Consider the following 17,028-nt stretch of genomic DNA (forward strand, 5'->3'; position numbering starts at 1 on the left):
AAGAAGAAGATATCTGGGGGGAAGGAAAAAAGGGGGGGAAATCGGAGGGGTAGATGAACCATGAGAGATGATGGACTCTGAAAAACAAACTGAGGGTTCTAGAGGGGAGTGGGGTGGGAGGATGGGTTAGCCTGGTGATGGGTATTAAATATGGCATGTTCTGCTTGGAGCAGAAACAATGAATCATGGAAGACTATCAAAAACTAATGATGTAATGTGTGCTGATTAACATAATAAAAAAAGACAAATAATTAGAAAGATATTTCATATATTTAGACTATTTAAAGACATAATTTAAACAATTATAAAAGCTATAGTAAAGAATACAATATCTAGGAAATGACTATCTTAACAATGATTTTTTAGAAAGGAATCCCCAAAACCAAAATGATATTTAATATATATTAAAGTAATTATAATAATCAGTGGAGATAATATGAAGTATTAAGTAAACTACATTTGGAAAAATTAGATAGCTACTTAAAAAAATGGATCTCCACCATTCTTTTTCGAAAAATATAAATTTCAAATGAATAATATATCTACGTACATAATTTTTATGAGTGCGAAAAATGAAATTATAATCACATAGAAAAGACTTTCAAGGTGTAATACAAAATTCAGAATCATAAAAATATGACAAATTTTATTATATAAAAATTTAAACTTTAACAATCAAAGTGACTAGAAAGCTTACTATAATATGGTAAAAAATAAATAAAGGATGGTTATATGAAAGGAGAGAAGGTTAGCACTCCCCTTGACAAGGACAGAAGAGGCCCCCAGGCCTGACAACATGCATACTGTTAAGGTATTTCCATGTACATGGCATCTAACCAACATTTTTGCCCTGCATGGGGCTCTGGGCTCAGCTGCCAGTTTGCTTGTCCCTCTCCCTCCTCCTCTGCTCCTCTCCTGCTGACCACCACCCCACCCCTCTTGAGAGTGCATGCTCTCTCTCTCTCAAATAAATAAATACATACATACATAAATACATAAAAATCTTTAAAAAAACGAATCTATAAAATTGGGAAGTATTTACCACACATATGACCTTTAAGGACTGATATTCCTATTATACACAGAACATTTGACAGCACAATATAAAGCAAATGAACAAATGATACCACAGTTTCAAATGTCAAATACACATGGAAAGTTGTTCTGTCTCTCTCACAGCACAGTTGTACTGATCTGCCATTGTGAAAAGCTTAGCAGATGAGCAATGGATTGAGAGAAAGGGGGCAGTAGGGAAATAGCCTCCCTCCCACTTTTTTGGCATGACATTAGCCATGTGTGTATCCATGTGGATCTAGTGGACACTGCAGAATTCACCTAGGCTTGAAACATTTGCTGATATCTCAAGTAAAAGGGTTCTTGGCCAACCAAGCAAATCTCAGCAGTAGTTATTTTATAGAAGCAACTGTATTGGCAGGAACTAAAAGAAGTCGGGCTGAAGCTTGCTAACAGATAGTAACACACATCAGTGAACTCTGCAGTAGGCATAACACACAGTACCCTGCCTCCTTGGAAAAAACAAACCAAAACCAAAACCAAAACCAAAATCAAAGCAAAACAAAAGAAAATAAAAAAACTTCATCCATGAGCCCCAAGAGGGCTGCTACCTAGAAGAATCAATGATGAGTCTGTGTTAGCCAGAGGGCAGCAGCATAGCTGATAGCGAATTGCAACTCCTTCCCAGTCAAGAATAAAGCTTATGTGCCTTTGTGTATGTCCCACCCACCCCCTTACCTAGAAAAAAAAATAGAAACAGGAAGGAGCGAAGTAAGAGAAAAAAGGAGTGATCTGTAGAGCATGTCTCCTTCCCTAGTGTAGAGCCCCAGTCAAGGGTCAAGTCTGAGGCAGAGTAAGGGAAGAGATGTGTTTAGAGTTGATTTGGGGCTTCTTTAACAATCAAAGTGACTAGAAAGCTATTGGATTTGCCTAATCTATCACTGACGGATGGAATCTGAAGTGTCTTATATTTTCTTTCCATGGAGGTACCATTTTAGTATCTCCACATTCATTTCATCTCCACATTCTTCATATAATTCTAGAGTTAGGCTTTGAATTGTGGAATACTCAGGTAGTTCAGTGGCATGTGACCTGACTGGGTAGGGCCATCACACTTGAGAATTCAGTAATTACGTGCAAACAGAAATTAAGGATAGTTAGTAGTGGTTCATCTAAAGGCAGTCAACTATAGAGACAACCCCATACTCCTATTGAGATTCTTGTTTGATATCAATCTTTTGTTTGCTTCTAATTATGAAGAAGTCTAAGTGATTCAGGTATAATCTCATAATTATTTTGGTAGGAATATATTCTCTCAGTGACATGGGGTATTAAAAAATGATTATTAGGCTAAGATGTGGTGAAAGAATGATTTACATTCCACTTAATTAAGTAGAGTCATGTTTAGTGGGGAAACAACTAATCCAGATGCCATATCACCTGGAACAATGTGCTCACTGATGGAGAAACTCAGGTGATTGGAAAAATTTTGTCTTATTCTTTAATAGTAGATGAATTACGTATAAACTATAGAAAAGTTTTCTTCAAGACAATAAAATGTTAATCAAGAGAAAAATAAGCTAAATAAAGGTAATTATGTAATTATGGACACTATTATTGCATTTTTTCTGCTTTTTATCTTACCTGATTTAAAAAGCAACTGTATAAAATAGTATTATATACAGTATTGTGATATATGTAATATATACATTATGATATATGTAACATATTTGTCAATAATAGCACAAAGCAATGGGTGGGAGCAAAGCCATAATGGGAAAGATGATAGATGGGGAAATAGTAATTATATAATATTATGGAATTTAACAATTGATAAAATATATATATAACAAAATTACCCCAAAAGGGCCCTATGTGTATATACGTATTTCCAGAAAAGATCAGAGAAGTCCTTAATCTTTCATCTCTGATTGACCTTGAGGCTTCTGTACAAGTAAGTCGTGAAATTTAAGGCAGAAATGTGGACTATCTGCTAAAGCACTGTAGACCTACCCCTAAAACAAACAGAATCCTCAAGCAAAGGCTGGGAAACTTACTAGTTCAAGACAATTAATGCAATATCTGTCCAATAATTAGCTGACTACTAGGCTAATTGAATCGATTTCAGAAGCCATACATGACAAAGAATGCAGAATTTAGAGAATTAAACCAGGAAATTGACTAATAAAAACTACAACAGAGTAGCCATATTATATTATTTAAAACCCAATTTTCAAAAAAAGCATATGAAATGCAAAGAAATAGAAAAATATGGCCTATAAACAGTAAAAAAATAAATAAATAATAGTCAATCGGAACTGTTTCTAATGAAGCCCAGATATTGGTCTTACTAGGCAAAGGTTTTAAATTAGCAATTTTAAATATGTTCAAAGGATTAAAGAAAACCATATCTAAGAATTAAAGAAAAATTAGGAAGATATTTTATCAAATAGAGAATATTAATACAAAGATGGAAATTATCTTAAACAAATAGAAATTATGGAGTTAAAAATAAGTGAAATTAAAAAAATATTACTGTGGTTTAAACTAGGTTTGAACTAGCAAAATTAAAAAAAAAGTTGTTAATTTTAATGCCCAAAGCAATTACTAAGAAAATAATTTTTGTAATATAATAAAAAAGAAGAAAATTTTCTAGTATATTTTTTAAAAATATCTAACTTAAAGACAGAAATCAAAGAATAGAAACAAAAAACTGAGAGAATTGGAAGGGAGAAATATACAATTCAATAATACAAGTTGAAGCCTTAACACTCTGCTTTCTATAATGCATAGAACAAGTGGGCAGAAGACCAAAAAGAAAATAGAAGACTTGAACAACAGTATAAAGTAATTAGATAACATTTATAGTACACTCCTCCAAAAAGAATATATACATTCTTCCCTAATTACACATGAATATTCTCCAAAATAGACCATATACTAGGCCATGAAATAAGCCTTGGTAAAGATAAAAGTATTGAAGTCATATAAAGCATATTATCCTCAGACTAAAATGAAATAGTTAAAAGTCAGTAACAGACAAGGGTGCCTGGGTGGCTCTGTCAGTTGGGCGACTGACTCTTGATTTCGGCTCAGGTCGTGATCTCATGGTTGTGAGACTGAGCCTGTGTCAGGCTCTGTGCTTAACGTGAAGTCTGCTTAAGATTCTCTCCCTCTCCATCTGCCCCTCCCCCTGTTCACCCACTCTCTCACTCTCAAAATAAATAAAATATTTTAAAAAATCAATAACAGACATTAACAGAAACAAGTAACAGTTTTTTAGAAGTATACAAATATATAGAAATCAATAAATTAATCAATGAGTCAAAGAAGAAATCAAAAAAGAAATAGGAAAGTGCTTTCTAGATGAACACACAAAACTCTCAGCAACGTGGGTTTAGAGGGAACATAATAAAGGCCATACATGAAAAACACACAGCTAATATTATAGTCTGTGGTGAAAAACTGAGAGCTTTTACTCTAAGATCAGGAATAAGAAAAGGAATAAGATCAGGAATAAGACTTTTATTCAGCATAGTCTAGAAGTCCTAGCCACAGGAATCAGACAAAAGGAAAAAAGAAAAAAAAGAAAGAAAGAAAGAAAGAAAGAAAGAAAGAAAGAAAGAAAGAAAGAAAGGAAGGAAGGAAGGAAGGAAGGAAGGAAGGAAAGAGAAAGAAGAAGAAAGAAGAAAGAAAGAAAGGAAGGAAGGAAGGAAGAAAAAGAAAGAAAGAAAGAAAGAAGAAAGAAAAAGAAAGAAAGAAAGAAAAAGAAAGAAGAAAGAAAGAAAGAAAGAAAGAAAGAAAGAAAGAAAGAAAGAAAGAAAGAAAGAAAGAAAGAAAGAAAGAAAGAAAGAAAGAAAAGAAAGAAAGAAAGAAAGAAAAGAAAGGGAGGAAGGAGAGGCATCTATAATGGTATGGAAGAAGTTAAACTGTCAGTATTTGTATATGATATGATATTATACATAAAAACCCTAAGACTCCACCAAAAAACTACTAGAAGCAAAAAATGAATTCAGTGAAGTTGCAGGATACAAAAACTAATACCAAGAAATTGGTAGCATTTCTATACACTAATAACAAGGTAGCAGAAAGAGAGATTAAGAAAACAGTTCCGTTTATTACTGCACCTAAAAGAATAAAATACTTAGAAATACATTTACCAAGGAAATAGAAGACCTGTACTCTGAAAACTATAAAACACTGATGAAAGAAATTAAAGACACAAATAAATAGGTATTCCATGCTCATGGATTAAAATATTGTTAAAATGTCCATACTACTTGAAGCAATCTACAGATTCAGTGCAATCCCTATCAAAACATCAAAAGCATTTTTCACAGAACTAGAACTAAAGTTTGTAGGAAACCACAAGAGACCCTGAATAGCCAAAGCAATCTTGAGAAAGAAGAACAAAGCTGGGGGTATCACAATTGCAGATTTACAAAGCTGTAGTAATCAAAATAATGTGGTACTGGCAAAAAATAAACACATAGATCAATAGAACAGAATAGGAAACCCAGAAATAAACCCACAATTATATGGTGAATTAATCTATGACAAAATAGGCAATAATACAATGGGGAAAAGATAGTCTCTTCAATAAATGGTATTAGGAAAACTGGACCACTTTATAACACCATATACAAAAATAAACTCGAAATGGATTAAAATCCTAAATGTGAGACATAAAACCTTATATATCTTAAAAGAGAAAACAGGCAGTCATTTCTTTGATATTGGCCAAAGCAATGTTTTTCTAGATATGGTTCCTAAGGGAAGGAAAACACAAGCAAAAATAAACTATTGGAACTACATCAAAATAAATAGCTTTTGCACAGTGAAGGAAACCAACAATAAAATAAAAATGAAATCTACTGAATGGGAGAAGATATTTGCAAATGATATATCTGGCAAGGAGTTAACATCCAAACTAGATAAAGACTTATACAATTCAACACCAAAACAAATAAACAAACTATTGGTTAAAAAACGGACAGAGGACCTGAGTAGATATTCTTCTAGAGAAGACATACAGATGGCCAATAGACACATGAGAAGATGCTTGACAGCACTATCATCAGAGAAATGCAAATCAAAACCATGATGAGATATCACCACACACCTGTCAGGATGGCTAGTATCAAGAAGCCAAGAAATAACAAGCGTTCACAAGGATGTGGAGAAAAGGGAACCCTCATGCGTTGTTGGTGGGAATGTAAATAGGTACAGCCAGTATGGAAAACAGTATGGAGGTTTCTCGAAAAATTACAAACAGAACTACCAAATGATTCAGTAATTCCACTACTGGGTATTTATCCAAAGAATATGAAAACACTAATTCGAAAAGATGTCTGCACCCCTGTGTTTACTGAGGCATTATTTTCCATAGCTTTTTCTCCTCTAAATCTCAGAATATTTTGAAATTTATTTTCTGCATTTTATAGATTAGACACATTAGTTAGGTTAAATACTTCATTCAAGATCTTACAGTTCATAAATGGCATCACCAAGACAGGAACCCTAATCAATTAATTTAAAGCAAATACTCTAACCCACTAACCTATATATTTTTATTAGATATTAAAGAAATAAGAATAAGAAATGAATGAGAAACATTTACTCACCAATGATATTTTTACAGCTGACTTATAAGTGGTCCAAGAGATTTATCATTTGAAGTAGGGTTTAATTGAATATATATTCCTATATCAAAGAAATGTTGAGGAAGTAAATTTTCAGGATTTATTACCATGAGCACTCTTCAACTCATTCCTCGCATGCTAACTGAGGTCACCTATCTTGAGGCATTGTTTCACTTTACTACATGTCTGAGTATACTGGAAAGCACTTAGAAGACATAATAATGATCATTATTCAAATGACAAATAGAAAGGAAATCCTCAAGTAAACATTCAGTGGAAAGTAGCTAAACAAATGCAATTACAAATGGGAAATGGCATTTTCACAGTAAGTCAAGATTAGGTAGAGTTTATCTGGAATCTAAATTGTTTACAGTGAGTTTACCCAAGTTAATGATTAGAATCAGGTTTTGACGTTCTGTTCAAAAGCCTTCTACCTGAAATTTGGACAATCTTAGTTTTGATGTGGTCTATTTCATCTGCTTCTTTGTTGTCCTTGGAATAATTTACTTGGTGTTATTTTGTAAAGTCTCTCTTACTGATGATCATAAAATCTCTAGAATTTTAGAGCTAAATCTAAGTAGCAATCTAAGTCCAACCTTATCATTTTACAGGAGAGGAATTTGCAGTCAAGATATGTTAGAACTGACCCAAATATTTTTCCTTCAAAATATGAGAGGCTTTCTTCCATGGGCTTCTTTAGGGAAAAGACTACCCAGTTTAATTATTAACCTATTTCAAATAATATGCTTGAATTGTTTAAATTAAATTTTACTATTATTTTCCCTAAGATTGTACTTGATTAAATTTAATATTATTTTCTTCTTTTTAATCTGAGCTATTTAAATAGATCACATATTCTCTTTATTCTCATTCTTAAATGACAAATATCTATCCAAACCAGTTAACTGCCAGAACACAGGGTGCAGGGTTCCTTTTAGCCTCTCTCATTGTATCGCTCAGTAATGAAAGACTCCAACCCTCTAATCTTTAGAAATCTTTGAAATCTCCACATTAAAGAGTTTTTAATCGTGTTGCTGTGCTGGAATAAGAATGGATATCCTCTGCCTTCTCCATCTGGCTAGTTGTACACGAAGAACATAATTTATCCCCAGCAATTTGAAGCCGTCTGAGACTCTCTGAAGGTCAGAGAAAGTACATAAGAACAAAGTACATACAAGGCTACACCTACAACTTATATATTGTAAAAATTTCTCGATACCCTATAACTTTGCCATCGATATTTGTCCTAAATTTGATTCAGCACAGTTTCTAAGTAGGGCTGTCATTGTTCAATAGGAATTGCACATAAATAAGAGATCTGGCTTCTTCACCCATTTTGTGCATGCATAAGCTAAAATTATGTTATAACCTACATATGAAGGATTTTAAAAAGCTAAAAGAACAATATTTACCAGGATTCAGCTCAAAAACCTCAATAGCATCAGTGAAAGCCAAGAATGTATTATAGGCATTCCATAAACATTTGTTCAGTTGAATTACAGAGCTTTACTCAGTCTTGTTTTTTTTTTCTTTTCTTTCTTTCCTTTTTCTTTTCTTTCTTTCTTTCTTTCTTTCTTTCTTTCTTTCTTTCTTTCTTTCTTTCTTTCTTTCTTTCTTTCTTTCTTCTTTCTTTCTTTCTTTCTTTCTTTCTCTTTCTTTCTTTCTTTCCTTTCTTTTTCTTTCTTCTTTCTTTTTTTTTTATTCCTCTTATCTAAACCAGTGAGATCTAACCTAGTATAAGCTCATTCCCAAGCAGTGTACATTCTGGTTTCTAAAGTGAATAGATTTAGATAAAAACAATTAATTGCATCTTCCAGGCCGCTAAAAGCACATGCTTTCCAGGCTGATTTAGAAGCCATTAGAGCCAGAGTAGGAGGGTTCCCACAAACAGTGATTGACTTTATCTTCCATAAGAAGTTCAGAGTCACAGACAGAAATGACATGAATTAAAAGCACACCCTAGAAGAGGAGGAGTTCCTTGGGGAGCCAAAGAAAAATAGTATTCTCCTCTTATTAGGAGTTTTGTTAGCAGTCTATTAAGAACAGGGTGGTAGTTAATTATAGATACATACAAAGAAGCTGGATGTGGCTTTAATGTAGTGAATATGGGCATTTTAAAAATAATTTACTAATTATATTTTTACATACTATAATGATTGTTACTAAATTTATATCAAGTGCTGATCATTAAAGTGAGAACAAATTTTCCTAAGCAAATTATTTGAATGATACTATTTACTTCATTTCTGTCACTTCCTTGGCTAAATTCCCTAGTATCAAAGTCTTGTTTCTTGCTTTCCACTGTATCCTTAACCATTTCAACCTTTCTCCTTGTGGTACTTATCCCTCTAATGCCCTATATGCTAGAGTGAACACACTGTCTGCCTACCATGCAACATCCTGATTTTTATCTAGGCCTTGCTGTGGCATTGACAACCTGCAAGCAAAATGGGTATAGTTATTTCCATAATGTGTGCTTAGTCCTCCTTAACTCAGACATATTTGTCCTAATGAAATGTCATATTAAAATAATCTATTGAAGTCCTGTTAGGGAGAGGGACTGTAAACTATCACTTTGCCTTAATTTTCCTGAAATTGCTATGAATAAACCGGATGAGCATGCTTTCAAAAAGTTTAGAACAGACAGGACTCTGGCTGTGGCAAGTGATTTAGTAAATCTGCATATGTCATTATTTCAGTTGCTTAGAGGGAGAAAGATTGATTTGAATTTTATTTTCTATTGAAACAACTACCATCTAATTATTTTGGAATTATACAGATATATTGTCAATGGATTATTATTTGCCTTTAATTTTCATTAATTTTTATTTACAAAGAGGCTCTACTTTCCCCCTGTATTCAAAATTCAAATGGGAGTCTATAAATAGAGCAGAAAACAAAACTTTACAGATAAAAAACAGCAGCTTGTCTCCAAAATTCACTTTTTACGTCCCCATTTGGTCTGAATTTTTTGTCCATTCTCATTCTTTGTGGTTCCTTAATTTCTTGACTTTTGGGGGCTCCCATGTCTAACACAAGTCTGTCTTATTTTTTACTAACTAGTTGACCTTTTGTATGTTCCATTTAAATGTCTTTCTGTGGCCAACTTTAGCTTTACATTTCATAAATTTGTAGTCAGAATAACTGTCATCAGCCACTGACTCATGACTTCAAACTAAAAGAACCAGCTTTGCAATATGTCAGGCTCTGGGGAAGCAATAAATAAATCCTCATATTATTTCCTTGACAATTTATAATTTTACTTTGGAGAGTTGTATTATCAGAAGAGTTATTTTAATTCTTAATAAAGACTATTGTTTTATAATTGTCAAGAATGTAATATAATTAAAATTAAGTAAATGTAATAAATATAATAAAATATTATCAGTAATATGGCAGTGTATAACAGATTATCCATATACAAAGAAGGATTCTGATATTAATAATTAATATTTTTGTGTATTTCCCTGTGCCAGGACTGTTCTAGCTTTACTTGTATTAACTAAATGTTTCTTACAATAACCTTATGAGATCAGAACTATTATTTCAATTTTACCAATCAGAGAACTGAAGCAGAGAATTTAAGCAATTTGTCCAAAGTTTTATCCAAACACAGCTAGTCAGTAATTGAGGTAGGGTTACAATAGGACTTTGGATCTCAGAAGACTTAACCACAGTGCAGGTCTGAGGACTACATTTGAAGAAATATTGTTACAGAACTTATCATTTATCTTCTTCATTAGGTTAATATTCTAGAATATGAAAAATGTGCTAAGCATTTTACTAGACACTGGAACAAAAAAAGAACAATGCAAACTTGATTTTTTTTGGAGCTTAAAATTTAGTGGAGAAAAAAAGGCTAAAATTAATTTTACAAATATTGAATAATTTTGATATCTACTTCTAAAGGGATGTAGAGAGAGTTAACAGGGCATATGAAAGGGAATTTAAGATAGTTGAAAAGAGGAGTGATCAGAGAAGCAACCCTAAAAGATGGGCTAAAGCATTGGAAATAATAGAGGTGGTCTGGTGAGGTGGGAAAGCAGGAGCATGCCAGTGAATAGGGAGGAGGTTGAAAACTCTTCCAGGCAGAAAGAATTGCATGCATGAAATCCCTGAGACAAGCAGGAGTGCCATGGTGGAACTACAGAGGAAGTCTGGCCTCCATTGTGAAGAAGTCTGTAGACATGTTGAAGACCTTGGACTGCCTTGCAAGAGCAACGGGAAGCTACTAAAGGGTTTTCAGCAAGAAGCAATTTATTTACTTTAGCTGCACTGTGGAGGATAGAATGAAAGGGTATACTCATAGGATCTAATACAAAAGTCAATAATAATTATACTGATTTAGATAAGTTTCTTTCTGGTGCATCTGGATTTACAGTAAAGGGAAATACAATTGTTTTATCTGTTTATAAAAACTTTGAACATTGTAGGTAAGTCTCTATAAGTTCAATTTTTCTTGGCTTTTGAGATGCTGAGTGTTTAAAAACATGGATTTGTAATCTAATGCCAAATCTTGAACTCTACTATTTGCAGGTTATATAACCTTGGGCAAGCTATTCACATGAGAAAGGAGAATAGAGGTTGAGGGAGGCAAAAAAACTACTAAAAAGTCCTTATTGCATAAAGGAGACACATTTGCTCAAAAAGTATAGAAGTATGATGTTAAAGTTGTTTGCTTTAAAGAAAAACAACTTCAAGTAAAAACATTTAATTCTATTTAATTTGTTACTCAAACGGGTTTGTTTTAGACATATCAAGTAAGGTTAAAATTGGCACACAAAGATGTAAACATCATTTTACAGGAAATTTCCTTTTGTAAAATATCTCATTCCTCAAAAAAAATGAAACATGACTTTACATCATTTTTGTGGTATGAAAACATTCAGTGAGTTAGTACATATTCATTATGTGTTATGTGTAGTTCACTAGATTTGACACTTCATAACCATGCATATTCTTGGTTGATGGAATAAAGGTTCTCTAAGTTCTATGTCAGTAATTTCTAAGCTGATTTTAATTATATTTGAATTTATGGATAAAGCATTTCTTAATGGGTTTATGAAGGAGATAAGTTTATGCCTCTAAGCAAGATATTTATGGCTTTGGAAATAACCACGATAAAGATATCTTGCTAGAAATATATCCAGTGTAAAGGAAAGAAAAGAAGAACAAATCTATTTTTGCCTCAACTAAATCTGATCTAATTCTACTACTAAAAATGTTATCAGCCCTATATATTGATACATTTTTACCAGTAGAGAAAGTTACTGTGGCTAATATTTGGTTGAAAAGGATGTTGCAGCTATTAGGAGGAAAAAAAGGAAAGAGAAAGACATGAGATGCTTGTCCCTCAGGCTAATTTGCTTCCTCCAACCTTGTACTTGTTGACCCTCATCTTTTGTCCACATTTTCCTCTCACCACAAGTACGCACTCATAAATTTCAGTTCCCAACCTTATTACATTTGAGACTGTAAAATGCCAGAAGCTATGGTGCTAAAAGTGCTACCTCTCAAACAATATTCTCCAATGATATTAACCTTGAATGCAAGAGATGTAAGTGATGGAAAGTTTACAACACCAAATAAGTTACAGTCTATTTAGTCTAAACCCTTCATTTAAAGGAAAATGACTAGATTTGGAGGTCAGGGGAGCTCTATAATCACACTGACATTCTTGGCCCTTTGATGACTATATTTAACTAACACAACAAAAACAACAAAACTATTGTGACTCTAGATGTGTTCTCATTTAAGAAGTTGTTGTTAAAATTTAAGAAAAAAAGTTGATCTAGTTGGATTACTAATTTCAGATGACTCAATAAAGAGAAATCCATGAACATGATGGTAATTCACACTAGGGAAGTATGGGAGATACATACTTTTGGTCTACATACATTGACTACCTCAAGTTTGGTTCAATTAAATCCCATTGTTCTAAACATTATGAATAATATCCAAAACCATGTGAAGTAAATATTTTGTGGTTTTAATGCCTTCATGAAAGGTGTTAATTTTTATTAAGTAATCTCTACGCCCAACATGGGGCTCCAACTCACAGCACTGAGTTCAAGAATTTCATGATCTACAGTCTGAGCCAGCCATGTGCCCCAAAGGTGTGAATTTTAATATTATGCTGTTATATCTCAAAAGTATGGAAGTCAACCAGTTCTGTTATAAAATATTTTTTAAAATCTAGTAATTTTCAAAATCCATAAAATTGAATTTGAAGATTATGAAATTTATAAAATGTGTTTAGTGTTAAACCTTTGAATTTAACTGCATATCCCCTTGCTTAGATTCCTCCCATGAGGGTCAGTACCAAGACTCTCTCCCTGTCTGTCAGAAATGTTGGCTGCTAATGGCTAACAGCTGTACCTCTACCTGGGAATTGGCCTCAGTCAAAGGGACTGACTGCCTTGCTCAAGGTTGTGCACCCTTACAAGAGAAGCTTGCATCCAGTGACTGGCTGACTTGGGAGTACATATGATCAGGGCTTTTGTCACAATTCAGGACATCTGAATGTCATCCTAGCTTCAGAGCTTCCTAAGGAATTGACAGAGATCTTTGTTCACTACATTGCAGTTCAGTTTTTCTCTCTGCCTAATCCTGTATGATTCACTCAAGTCTTGTGCTCTAGATTACTCTTCAATAAACTTCATACTTACCACTCTCCATCTCAGAGTGTTTCCCAAGGAATCCATCCTAAGAAAGATGGTATTAAAGATAGTCCAAGAAAGCAAGCTTTCAAATGTGATTTTTGGAGCAGGAGCTGCCAGGCAGCTGGCAGTTAGGACCTCATAGATAGTGTTAGCCCTTGGCAAGCCATAACAATCATTAAATAAAACTTTCACTGGTAATGGGATGTGATGTGATGTTAGGGGAAGGGTATGCACTATCTCTGGTTGCTGCAATATCCCAGGCATTTCAGAAGTTCTCAGAAAGTAGAGATTATAAAGACAGTAAGATTAAATATAGTGTTGAATACAATAATTTGCAATAACAAAGGCAAAGACAGTGAAGGACCCTGGAAAAAGATAAAACCAGAGGATGATTAATAAAAATTTTAGTGCAGAGTTGAAAGACACAAGGTCTCCTCAGCAATATATGTTGTCTCTTCTCTCTTTTAGCCAGAAAGTAGAAAGGCTACTTTTAATAGAAAGATGAGTCCCGAAACTTAAAGAACTGCAGTGGCCTACAGTGTCATCTATGGCAAGGATGAGGGCCTTAATTGGACAGAAGAAGGATCCTGAGAATTAGAATTGGTGACATCTTGGTTGGATCTCCCTAAAACCTTGAAATCTCAGATCTCCCTAAACTCTAAAAGCCTGCAGAAGTGTCATGTTCCTCCTTCTCAATTAGTGCTCCCACATTGTTTGAAAGTGATACAGAGGCCCGTTTCTTATGAAATAACATCAACCCACCCATCAGGATACACTCTCATCTCTCCTCCTAGTCACCAACCAATAACTAATGTCAAATTACAACCTAACCCAGCTACATAAGTACTGGACCTGCTAAGGAAGGAAATGGACTATATCCTATGGTTGCTACAGAATCTAGGCACCATGTACAGATAGGCAAATAAAGAGTACATATGGAACTGAGTTCCGAAGGTGCACGATGATGGAAGTGGGCAACATATAAAGTTGGATAGGAATATATATAGGCATACACTTTTGACCTAGCAAGAATCCCAGGAGATTGTACCAAGACACTAGTACCTTAGCTCAGTGGCTGCTGTATAGTTTCCATCAGGGCCACTGTATAGTTTCCTGAAATGCAGTAGGTGAAATCTTCCCAATGAGCAGCACTCTAGGCAGTGCATGTGCGATCCATTTTGTGTGGAAAATAAAGAGTACAAGTTTGTAATATAGATTCATGGGCAGTGGTAAATGCCTGGTCCCTGATAGAGAAAGACTGTGGAAAGAAGGTCTAGAGAAGAGGCATGTGGATACATTTATGATTGCAGACAAATTAAGAGCTTTGTACCCCCCATTAATGCCTTCCTGTGAGCATCCACAATGCTGAAAAACCAAGTACTCATAGTGGTTTAGCCATTTGTTATCAACCAGCCTTAGTCTTAAGCTTTCCCAGAACTGATAGAATGAGAGCATGAACAGAGTAGCTTTTGGAGCAATATTGAATAACATGCATTACTAGCATGCATTACCAGCATGGGTTGCCAATTCAATGATCATTACATGGTCTGTACCTCCAAAATTTCAAATAGAATACCCTAGAAACTTGGGGGTGAAAGTTGGAGCAGCCCTGTGTATTAGCTATTGTTATGACATACTGTTATGAAAATACCATAAACCTAGCAGCTTAAAGCCATACAAATATTTTAACATAGTTCTGTGGGTCAGAAGTCTGAAATGGATCTTGCCAAGCTAAATTAAGGTGTTGACAAACTGTGTTCCTTTCTGAATGATCTAGGGGACACTCACTCTCCTTGCTTATTTAGGGGAGTAGCAGAAGAGGATCATGGGGCACAAAATCCTACCTATAACATCTAGCTTACCATCATTTCCAATGATCAACTTTGTATTTCCTGTCCTTGGTCTCTGTGGATTTATATATGGTCTGTATGGTCTCTGTGGATTTAAGTATGCTGGTTTCCAGAGGAAAAACTACTATCACCAGAGGACACAGCAAGCTTCCTATAATGTCTTAAACTCATATATTAGTTACTTCAGACTCCCATGAAAAGGACAAAGAAAAGGAGCCACCATCCTGGCAGGAGTAATTGGCCTTAATTATCAGGAAGAAGTAGAGATGTTGATATACAATAAAGTTATGGAAGAATGTTTGGCACCCAGGTACTTATTAGGGGTATAGTCTCCTACTTCCTTCCCAATATTTATAACGCATGGATAAGTAAAAAAGTCATGGCTGAGAATGTCATTGGCTTGTACCCTTGAGGGGTGAGGTCACACCACCCAGCAGATAGTAGAGAAGAGGCATGATGAGTATCAACTGCAGTTGTGAGACCAGTTGTAGCAGTGGAGTCTACAGATCATTTGCCAGAAATCTTATAGATTTCTCCACAGAAAGAAATCGACCAGAATTCTAAAGGAGCTATTTCCAATGAGCTGAACCTAACAAGGGGAACAAGTGGATCCAAGAAGTGCAATATGATATACTTTTAGTATGTGCTGTGGTACAATAACCAGATGAACTCACTCTTCTGCAAGGTCGATATTATTTCATAAGAATTACCTCCAATAAAGGGACCTGACTTACACAAAGTTATCCTCCCTCCCTGGGGGCAGTCCTTATCCAATGATGGTTCAACTGGAGGTACAAATGTCCAGCCACTCTACCTCATTTGGGGACATCTCTTAGGACCTTTCCAGCTTCAGAGCTCCTCATAGGATTGATCAAGGCTTTTATGGTGACTGAATCATTCTTCAACTGTCCAATTCTATTTTTTCTTACAGGTGTTGTGCTCATGGCTACTACCCCAAAAGCTTCTTGGAAGCAAATATCCAATTCAGAGTGTGATTTCTGAGAAACCTCTCCTAAGATACCTTGTTTGCTCATTGAAATGCTTTCTTTGTAGACTTTCTTTAAATATTGACTTGAAAAAAATTATTTTACTTGCTTTGAGATGGTACTTTTGAAAATGACCTAAGTGAGTTATTTTAACACTAATAAACTATGTAAGCCAAGTAAAGGAAACACAATGGAAATCAAAATATCATGTTTTTTAAAAAAATGTTTCCATTGGCCATAGATTTTGGCAATGTGTGCTTCATAGTGTTATTAAAAATTATTTTCAGGTGAATTCCCCTTTGAAATAGGGCTATCTATAGCAACAGAATCATTCCTAATAAACTCTCATTCTCATTCCATTTGCTAATATTATTACTAAAGAAACAGAATAGCCATTTAAAATCAGTTCTGGAAATACGCTGGGTAAAAATAATAACAATTAAGAAATGGGAAAATATAATATGACTGGAACCACCCTGGGAAACTGGCAAAAGTATTCCCACTGGTTCTAAGTGCAGTAATTAGTGAACAGGGTAGTCAGATAATTTAATCATATACAGTGATAGGCACTTGGGTATGAGTGCCTTACTAAAAGACATTTTTCTTAAGTTCATAAAATATTCTTGATATGTCTGCATGTTTCTCAAGTAATATCACAATTTCTTACACAGACAGTGCTTTGACCATTTGAATCTGTGTGACCTAGATAAATTCATCTAGTATTAGTTCTGCAATACAATTAAATAAATAAAAGGGCAAAATTTTGGGGGAGATAAAATATAACTTGTAAAATGTTTATTTTAGTTCATGACACATGGTAACCAATGAATACTGGTTGCTGTAATTACCATTTTTTTAAGTTTAAACCATTTCT

The 17,028-nt window shown here is 34.3% G+C and overlaps 1 non-coding gene across 1 annotated transcript; it reads left to right on the forward strand.

The window, feature by feature from the left end:
* The first annotated feature begins 725 nt into the window (after positions 1-725).
* Positions 726-848, forward strand: LOC113913419. Its single transcript, XR_003517203.1, has one exon. It is a non-coding gene; the product is annotated as a U6atac minor spliceosomal RNA (small nuclear RNA).
* The last annotated feature ends 16,180 nt before the right edge of the window (positions 849-17,028 follow it).

This window comes from Zalophus californianus, chromosome 14 (genome assembly GCF_009762305.2).
Source record: "Zalophus californianus isolate mZalCal1 chromosome 14, mZalCal1.pri.v2, whole genome shotgun sequence".
NCBI classification, from domain to species: Eukaryota; Metazoa; Chordata; class Mammalia; order Carnivora; family Otariidae; genus Zalophus; species Zalophus californianus.